Source organism: Galeopterus variegatus, unplaced genomic scaffold (assembly GCF_000696425.1).
Source record: "Galeopterus variegatus unplaced genomic scaffold, G_variegatus-3.0.2 Scaffold11070, whole genome shotgun sequence".
Taxonomy (NCBI): domain Eukaryota; kingdom Metazoa; phylum Chordata; class Mammalia; order Dermoptera; family Cynocephalidae; genus Galeopterus; species Galeopterus variegatus.
Genome location: NW_007737181.1, coordinates 1,486 through 10,279, shown reverse-complemented (window position 1 = coordinate 10,279; position 8,794 = coordinate 1,486). Strand labels below are relative to the sequence as shown.

General features: G+C 38.6%; 1 pseudogene; it reads left to right on the top strand.

The window, feature by feature from the left end:
* The first annotated feature begins 6,190 nt into the window (after positions 1-6,190).
* LOC103610392 lies at positions 6,191-6,969 on the top strand (annotated as a pseudogene).
* The last annotated feature ends 1,825 nt before the right edge of the window (positions 6,970-8,794 follow it).

The window sequence follows — 8,794 nt, the reverse complement described above, 5'->3', positions numbered from 1 at the left end:
TGAGCATATGGAAGGTTATGGAGGGAGGCTGGGTTTCTGCTGGGCCAGCTGTAGGCCATGTAGGCACCTGTGGGCTCAACCCCCACAAGCTGTGCACGGTAGGCTGTGAATGTGAGAAACTGCTGCTCTTTCATGTATTTTCCACTCAGCCAGTTTGCCTACTTGCCTGGGGAGAAGGGGTGCTGAGTGAGTTCAAACTATCGGATCTTGATCACTCTGCCTGTCCTAGGCTCAAGGTAGCCTGTGCCCTGACCCTGATGGCACCGAAGTCAGCACTGTGCAATGCAGGCAGGGCCTCCAGAGGGACTCAGGATCACTGGGTCTGGCATAGGGGTCCAGGTTTCAAATAGCTGGAGTTGTGTCCCCGCTGGTGCCCTTGCGAGCGTGTGGAGGGTCCAAGTGGGAGGTGGGGCTGCCACCAGGTTGTCTGTGGGCCGTGTGGACACTTGTTGTTTCAGCTCCCATAGCCCATGCAAGGTGAGCTGCAAATGTGGGGAAGCACTACACTTTAGTGGATTTGCCACTCAGCAAGTCTGCCTGCTTGCTTGGAGGGGAGCGGGTGCTGAGTGAGTTCACACGTGGGTCCCAAAAAGACTGGAGGGCTCCCCTGATCTGAGATGGCTGGCATTTGTGGTGGCAGTGAGAACAGCTAGGATCTTTTCCAGCTTACCCTCTCTCTACCTCATTCTATGCCAGTTCCTATAGTGGGGCAGAGGTTGGATGCCCTGCTCTGCTCTCTGTGGTACCTTTCCTTTCTTCTGTGCATTGCAAGAATGTTCTCACTCTCCTGGTGTTCTACATCGTTTCCTCAGGTTCCAGTCAAAATATATTTGTCTGTCTGTTGTTTTGTTCTCTTTTTATGGGGAGAGGGCTAGTGCCAGACCTCTATAGTTGTCCACCTTGGGGAAAAAAGTTGTTTGAGTTTTTTTGAAATAAGTGACAATTTTATCTAGTAAAAGCAATAGATTATCCAAGCAAAAATTAATACTTATAGTCTTTCATAATATATAAAGATAGTAAAATATATTTCCTATGAAACAAATAAGTAGGGCTATATAAACAGGTTTTTGCTTTTTTTTGAAACTGTTAATGTACTCTGCATATAGTTTTCCCTTACTACATTTTTGCTGCATTATACAAGATATATAATATTATCTGTGAAACTAATACTTAAATATTTTGGGTTAGGCTGCTTCTGGAGTGAAGACACATAATTTAATAAAAAAGACCATATTCAAATTCAATGTCACTTTTCCCTTCCTTCTGATACACTTAAAAATATTAAGACACCAAGTGGTTCACATAGCCAATGAGCTGTGGCTTTCAAGTGGATGTGAATATGTGTCACAGGCCTGAGAACAGCATCAGTAGAGTTTTGTACCAAGATATTCATCTACCACTCGAGAGAGAGTGACCGCTTGCCCTGGATTCACTGTATGTTCTTGAGCGAGTCACCTCACATTCTTGAACCTCAGTCAACCCATTTGGAGAATTAGGTGAAAGCTAAGCCTTAGTGAGAAACAGATGCTACATCTGAGATGAGTTTTCTTGTGTAAACAAGTAATTCCAAAGTGTAATTCCAAAGAAAGTTGCTGTGTGGATGGCCATGATACATGGCCTACATGAAGTAGACAATTGGGTTAAGGCTTCAGTATAAATATGTTTCTTAAAAGAAATTATAATATCTAATATTACATCTGAGTTTCTTTAAAATATTTTATCAAATTTCTGTTCCTCCTACTTTGTTGCTAGCTATATACTGTTGTGATTTTTATGTAAAAATCTATTAAATGGTTTTGGCGCATATTATGATTTTTATACAGTGAATTTACTTATAACAGGTCAATTAAGTTGTCAAAGTAGGGGGAAATAAAACTCAGAATAGTCCAGTTGTTACCTAGTGAAAGTTATGACCTCTTTTTTTGGAGATAAAAGTTAACAATCAAAGGATATAAAGACATATGGTTTTAAAGACAACAGCTAGGTTTGCATTTTGGTTTAATTCCCAGTAGATTTCTTGTCACTTAGATAAATTCTTGCATTCTAAAACACTTTGCTACTAAAGAGATAGATAATTTAATAAACTTAGAGAATTCCTCAGAGGAAAAAAAGCCCTCTTGAGAAATGCTAGTTTAAGTAGTCTGATTGCTTTCTTTCCTCTACAACTGCTACTTGGGTGATTGAAATAGCTATGGACATCAAAGTAAGATCTGTGGTTACAGAAACTCTCTGAGTTTGCCATAGCTCTAAACTTATATTTCCTGTGTTGACTCCATGTATTGCTATCATCAGTGCACATTTCAAAGCTTCAGGTTAAATGCGCTGTGGTTTCCCATTGCCTGACTTTTTGCATTTTAAACCAGGAATAAGTAACATGTGAATCAGCAAGCTAATGGAGAGTGTGGAGGATTCTGTGTGGGCTAGTTTGTGATTCTCTGGTTATTTTTTTGGCAGCTGTGGTGTTCTTGCATTTGACATTAGCTAAAGGAGCAGTAGCTTGGCCTTTGCATGGAAAACAATCCAGAAATTTCTGAGAAGAGGAACTAAGCAACAAGAGGCCTGGAGCTATGATCTTCTGAAGAGAGATGAAAGCACTCCTATCCCTGTGCTTTCTTCTGTTGCCTGCACAGAACTCTTTTGAGGTCAGTGTGAGAACATATCTGAGGCAGAATTTGGTCCTGGGTTTGTCTAGAAACTAAGGGAAATCTGACTGAGTGAAATGCAAAATAACTGTTGGCTAGAATGTGATCACCCATGGAGAACCCAAAACGTGATGGGCATAAACCTAAAAACTTGGGGAGGAGGGAGTGAGAAAACCCTAAATTTAAACTTAATGTCTAGAGAAAATATCCAGTGGAAATATCCAATTCACTGAACATCTTGGGAAGCAGGCTGGATGAAAGTAGTAAAAGGTTCATTATTTTGACATTTAATACTATTTTGAATGAGTTGTCATCATGAAGAATCTTATACTGGTCTTATGTAGAGCAACTGAATTAAAAATATTTTCCTCTCTAAAATTCTTATATGAATGGTATGAATTCTAGAAGGAAAAAAAAATAATTCTTCATATAGATATACATTCTTCATATATAATATATATGTGCTCTTTATATATATAACTCTTCTTATATGTGTATATATAAACATTTATATATATAATACCCTCAAATGCACATGCAATCTCTCTCCAGGATCTTGCCAAAGAATATTATGTTGAGGTGTACAAAAGAAAAGTAGTTTTTATCTCATAAAAAGACAATTCGTCCTCAGTGCATCCCTACTCACCTATTAACCTTGGAACTCTGACTTTTTGCTGCCCCCTGAAGCTGGAAGTGAGATTGATGAACACAAAGTAGGACATACACCTGGGAGTGCTTATAATTGGAGCTATATGGAAATAGTTACATTTTTATCTGGCATGGAGTTCAGATTCTACCATAAGTCTGTAATGTAAGCATGTTTAAAGTATAAGGGAGCTAGAACGGTAGGAAAAGTTGAGAAGGATGAATTGATGAGCTAATCTTGGCCCTGAAAGGTAACTAGAGGTGAATCAATAGTATTAATGCCCCCTTTTCAACTTCAGTGAATAAAATTTCTCTTCTGGGGCTAACTTCAGTGGGATTGATTTTTATGCTTGAACAGAATGAAACCTGAAAGGTCCAAAATGTATGCAGACTATATGGCTCACAAAGATTGTTCATGAAACGTCTTACAGAAAGTCAACCTCTAGAAGATGTTTATTCATCTCTCTCATTTTAAGATAGACTGCAAACAAAAAACCAAACAAGACAAAGCAAAATAAAACAAAACAGAAACTTAAGTTCCTATAGGAATCCTTGTCAGAATCTTAAGGTAGTTTCACATAGGATTTTGAAACATACCTCCTTAGTTATGTATCTATTTTTGAGGGAAAACTTTTTTTTGCCTACACACATCTCTGAATTCAACATTTGTTGTGTATATTATTTATGCTTCAATGTTCAGAGAATATACAATACTGAGTATGTAAACTAGAATACATTTTAATTTGATAAAAAGCCAATCACAAAGGGGTTGTTGGTTAAAAAATCAATGAATTTAATCTGTTAAATGCGATTGAAAAAATTCCTTTTTCTGTGGTGCACAATACCTAAACAGCTTTGTATTTCTAAGTGTTAGCATTTTTAACATTAAGTTTTCATATTTAGAGGCTTTTCTCTTAAGAACTCAAAGCTCTTTGATTAGCATCTCATTCAACAAATTTGTGATCAGGGAATTTCCAGAGAAATATATGGGGAGATGTACCATGAAACGTCTCCTTTTAAAAAAATGTAACCTTTTAAAACCAACAACTTATTCTCACTTTTCTTCTCCCCGCCCCCGACACTAATAATAATCACCTCTATGCTCTTTGCAATTGAGAAAAAGTGGGAAAAGTGTTTCTTTCAGTTAAAAACTGTTCCACCTCTACACTGAATTGAGATGGATTCTTATGTTTTCATTTATTGATACACTGAATATTTCCTGTGCCTTAGAGGGGAACTAGGAGCATGAGGTGGTTTTTGGTTTAACTAGTATGGATAATTTCATAATACCATCTGTTTGTCTTCTGCTTTTTTTTACCCAATTTTCTCTTCAAAAATGTCAAATAATTGTGGAGAAGAGGATTAATGGATGCTGTACATTACTGTCAGGATTGGCTGTACTTGCCAATCCTGAGCATGCCCAGCTCTTTTCCTCTTTGTCCTTTTTGTGAAGGACATCAGTTGTATTCTGTATGGAATCTGGCCATTTTTCTTTTGGTAACAACTCTCTGATTTTCATTTGAGAATCACCTTTCTCCTATTCTCTGTCCATGTGGTTTAAATGGGGTTGCTCTCTCCACTTGGAGCCATGGGTGGCTACATGACTGAGGTTTGCCTGTCAGAACATTCCATTCTTCTAACCACAGTAAGATCCAATTCAAGTAAATGATGCTTGATTTTGGGACTTCTGTTGACAGCATTGATTTTAAAAATTATTTCCATCAGACTTGCTAAGCTATGGGAAGATGCTATTGCAATGGGGAAAATTACCTGAAAATGGGGACAACCCAAAGGAAAGCAGAGTTGTGATAGGTAGAGGGACAACTGCTGGTAGTATCATTTGAGTACTGCATACAACTAGGTCTGAAGATAACCAGTCCTGGGTTTTTTAGTTGTAAATACTTCCCTTCCAATACTTATTTATTTAGCTTAACTCACTTTAAATTGAGTTTAAAATTGAGTCAAAATAATCCTCTTCACATTACATTCTAAAAGCACTAGTTTTTAGTATTATATAAACAAAATGCTGATCTGATGCCTATGAGGCTTATTTATAAACTAGTTGAAAACTTTCTACAACCTGTAATGTGAGGATGCATGAGAATGTCATCCTCACAATCGATTTTCTCCATTATTTTGTTTTGACTTTAAAACTTGTACTATTATAGAATCACAGGAGATTGTTTCCTCCAACCCTTTTGTATTATCTGGCAGTACAGTACAATGTAGAAAGCATTAGGAAATAATGAGGTTGTACAGCAAAATAGGACGAGCGCAGATTCAATGCACACCCACTTTGTTACTTGTTAGCTGATGTATTAGTCCGTTTCTATTGCTGGTAACAGAATACCTGAAACTGTATCATTTACAAGAGATAAAATTTATTTCTTACAGTTTTGGAGGCTGGGAAGTCCAAAGTCCAGGGAACACATATGGTGAGGGCCTTCTTTGTGGTGGGAACTCTACAGGGTCCAGTGGTGACCAGGGAATCACATGATGAGAATGGGCTGAGCAAGGGAGATAACTTGCTCACTCATTTTCCTTATAAAGCCATCAGAAAAATGCCCATGAGCACACATTAAAACATCAACCCATTACTCCATGAATGGATCAGTCCATTAGATTGTGAGGGCACAGGCCTCACAATCTAACCATCTCTTAAAAAGTCCCCCATTTCAATGACCATGCTAGGAATTCCTACCCTCTAAACACTGTTACAGTGTAGATTAACTTTCCAATACATGAACTTTTGGGGGGTTTAACCTATAGCAGCTAAGTGATCTAGAACATGTAGCATAAGCTTTTTGAGTGTCAGTCAGCTTAGCTGTTGTTCTGAAGATGTCTGGCTATTAAGTGACACTAAATATGGTACCTTTTGCTTCTTTCCCAGGTGGCTGCTGAAGATGGTGGAGGGGCTGGTACTCGATGGCCAAGGCCACCTCCTGGGCCACCTGGCCACCATTGTGGCCAAGCAGGCACTACTGTGCTGGAAGGTGGTGGTCGTGCACTGCGAGGGCATCAACATTTTGGGCAATTTCTACAGAAACAAGTTAAAGTACCTGGCCTTTCCCCACAAGCGGATGAACACCAGCCCATCCAGTGGTCCCTGTCACTTCTGGTCCCCGTCACTTCTGGTTCCCACGCCACATCTTTTGGCGACTGTGAGAGGTGTGCTACCCCATGAGAGAAAGTGAGGCCAGGCTGCCCTGAGCCGCCTCAGGGTGTTTGATGGGATTCCCCCCAAGCCACATCTTTTGGCGACTGTGAGAGGTGTGCTGCCCCATGAGAGAAAGTGAGGCCAGGCTGCCCTGAGCCGCCTCAGGGTGTTTGATGGGATTCCACCACCCTAGGACAAGAAAAAGCGAGTGGTGGTTCCTGAGGCCCTCAGGTTGTGCGGCTGAAGCCTACAAGAAAGTTTGCCACCTGGGACACATGGCTCATGAGGTTGGCTGGAAGTACCAGGTAGTGACAGCTACCCTGGAGAAGAGGAGGAAGGAAAATGCCTAGATCCATTATGGAAAGAAAAAACAGCTTATGAGGCTACAGAAACAGGCCGAAAAGAACATGGAGAAGAAAATTGACAAATACACAGAGGTCCTCAAGACCCACGGACTCCTGGTGTGAACCCAATAACGACTGCTTGTTCCTCATGCTTGGCCAGGCCTACCCTTCCTCCATTGTCTCCCTGGGATGTGGGGACCCAGTGTCAGCTGTCCAGATGCCACAGGCAACGTGGGATTTAGGGAGCTAAGGACAAAGAAGGGGCCTTAGGCACTGCTCCTGTTTAAGACGTCCTTCCCTTAAGTTCAGTTGCATCATTTACAAAAGTGAGCTGGAACACTAATTGGAGGGGAGCTCTGCATGGTAGATAGGACATTTGTTTAAACTTCCACATAGTTAAATACTATACTCTGCAGCTGTTAGAATGCGAAAAAAGCCTTGGGGAGATGGTGTGAACCTAGTGTTGTACAAAAGGTATTTATACATGCACGGACTGGGAATATGTGCAATCAAGGGTGCACAGGCATTGCACTTTCTCCTTTCCTATATTTTGTGATCAAAATAAATTATTTTTAAAGAAAATAAGTAAGTAAGTAAGTAAATAAATAAATAGATAAGGTACTTTTAAATTTTATTATTATTGCCAAGGAACATAGCTAGTTAATAACACTCTTGGTTTGAACTCAAGGTATAAAGCAATGTCAGTGTGGGCTTTCTCTAGATTCTGCTACTTTATACAATGGAGGAGTAACATATGAGTATCTGAATCTATTTATTTGTTGTTTTTAAAAATTGAAGGATAAACCAAACCTAAAATAATGGTTATCTATAGGGGTGAGAGAAAATAGTGTGATGGAACAGGGATATAAACTATGCTTCTCTAAATATATCATGTTGTGTAGATCATGTTGGAATCATGTAAATTTTACATTATTATGAAATAAAATTAAATAAAAATTAATACTTAAAATTTAAGGGCATATTAAATGAATGAACTCTATTCTGTATCAAGTTGGTGCTTATCCACACAGGACAGAACTGCTTCATGTGTCTTTAAACACATAGTTTGACTGAACATACCTAATGGAGTATAGTCTTATGAACAAAAAGAATTGAAAAATACTCAAACTTTTCAATAATCATGCTGTGTTTGTAGAAGCTATTCATCACTGCATAATGTTTAGTAACAAACACAAAACAAAAATATAAACATTTTTCCAACTTTATTGAGGTATAATTCACAAATGAAATTGTATACAACTTGATTATTTGAAATACATAAACATGTGAAGCTATTACCACAATCAAGTCAGTTAATCCATGCGTCACCTCATGTAGTTGTCATTTCTTTCTTTTTTTGTGCTAAGATCACTTAAGATCTACTGTCTTAGCAATTTTCGAGTATACGATATTGGATTATTAACTACAGTCATTGCTATGGTCTGAAAATGTCCCCCCAAATTCATACATTGACATTGCCAAAGTGATGTATTGAGGTAGAGCCTTTAGGAGGTGATTAAATTATGAATGCAGAATCCTCCTGGATGGAATTAGGGTCCTCATAAAAGGGATTGAAGGAGCGGGCTTGCTCTCTCCTCTTTCACCATTTGAGAACACAGAATTCATATCCTTTTTGCCCTTCTGTCTTTTCTGCAATTTGAAGACACCTAAATATGTTAATCTCTTTTAGATAAATAATTTGCAAATATTTTCTCCCATTTTTTAGGTTGCTTTTCATCATGTTGAGAGTTTTCTTTGCTGTGCAGAAGCTTTTTAGTTTCATGTGGTCCCTCTTCTTTATTTTTGCTTTCGTTGACTGTGCTCTTGATGTCGTATCCAAAAAATCATTGTCAAGACCAATTTCAAGGAGTTTCCCCCCCATTTTCTTGTAGAATTTTTGTGATCTTGGATCTTTCATTTTAGTCTTTAATCTGTTTGAGTTAATCTGTTTGAGTTAATCTGTTAATCTTCATTTTAGTCTTTAATCTGTTTGTGAGTGGTGTAAG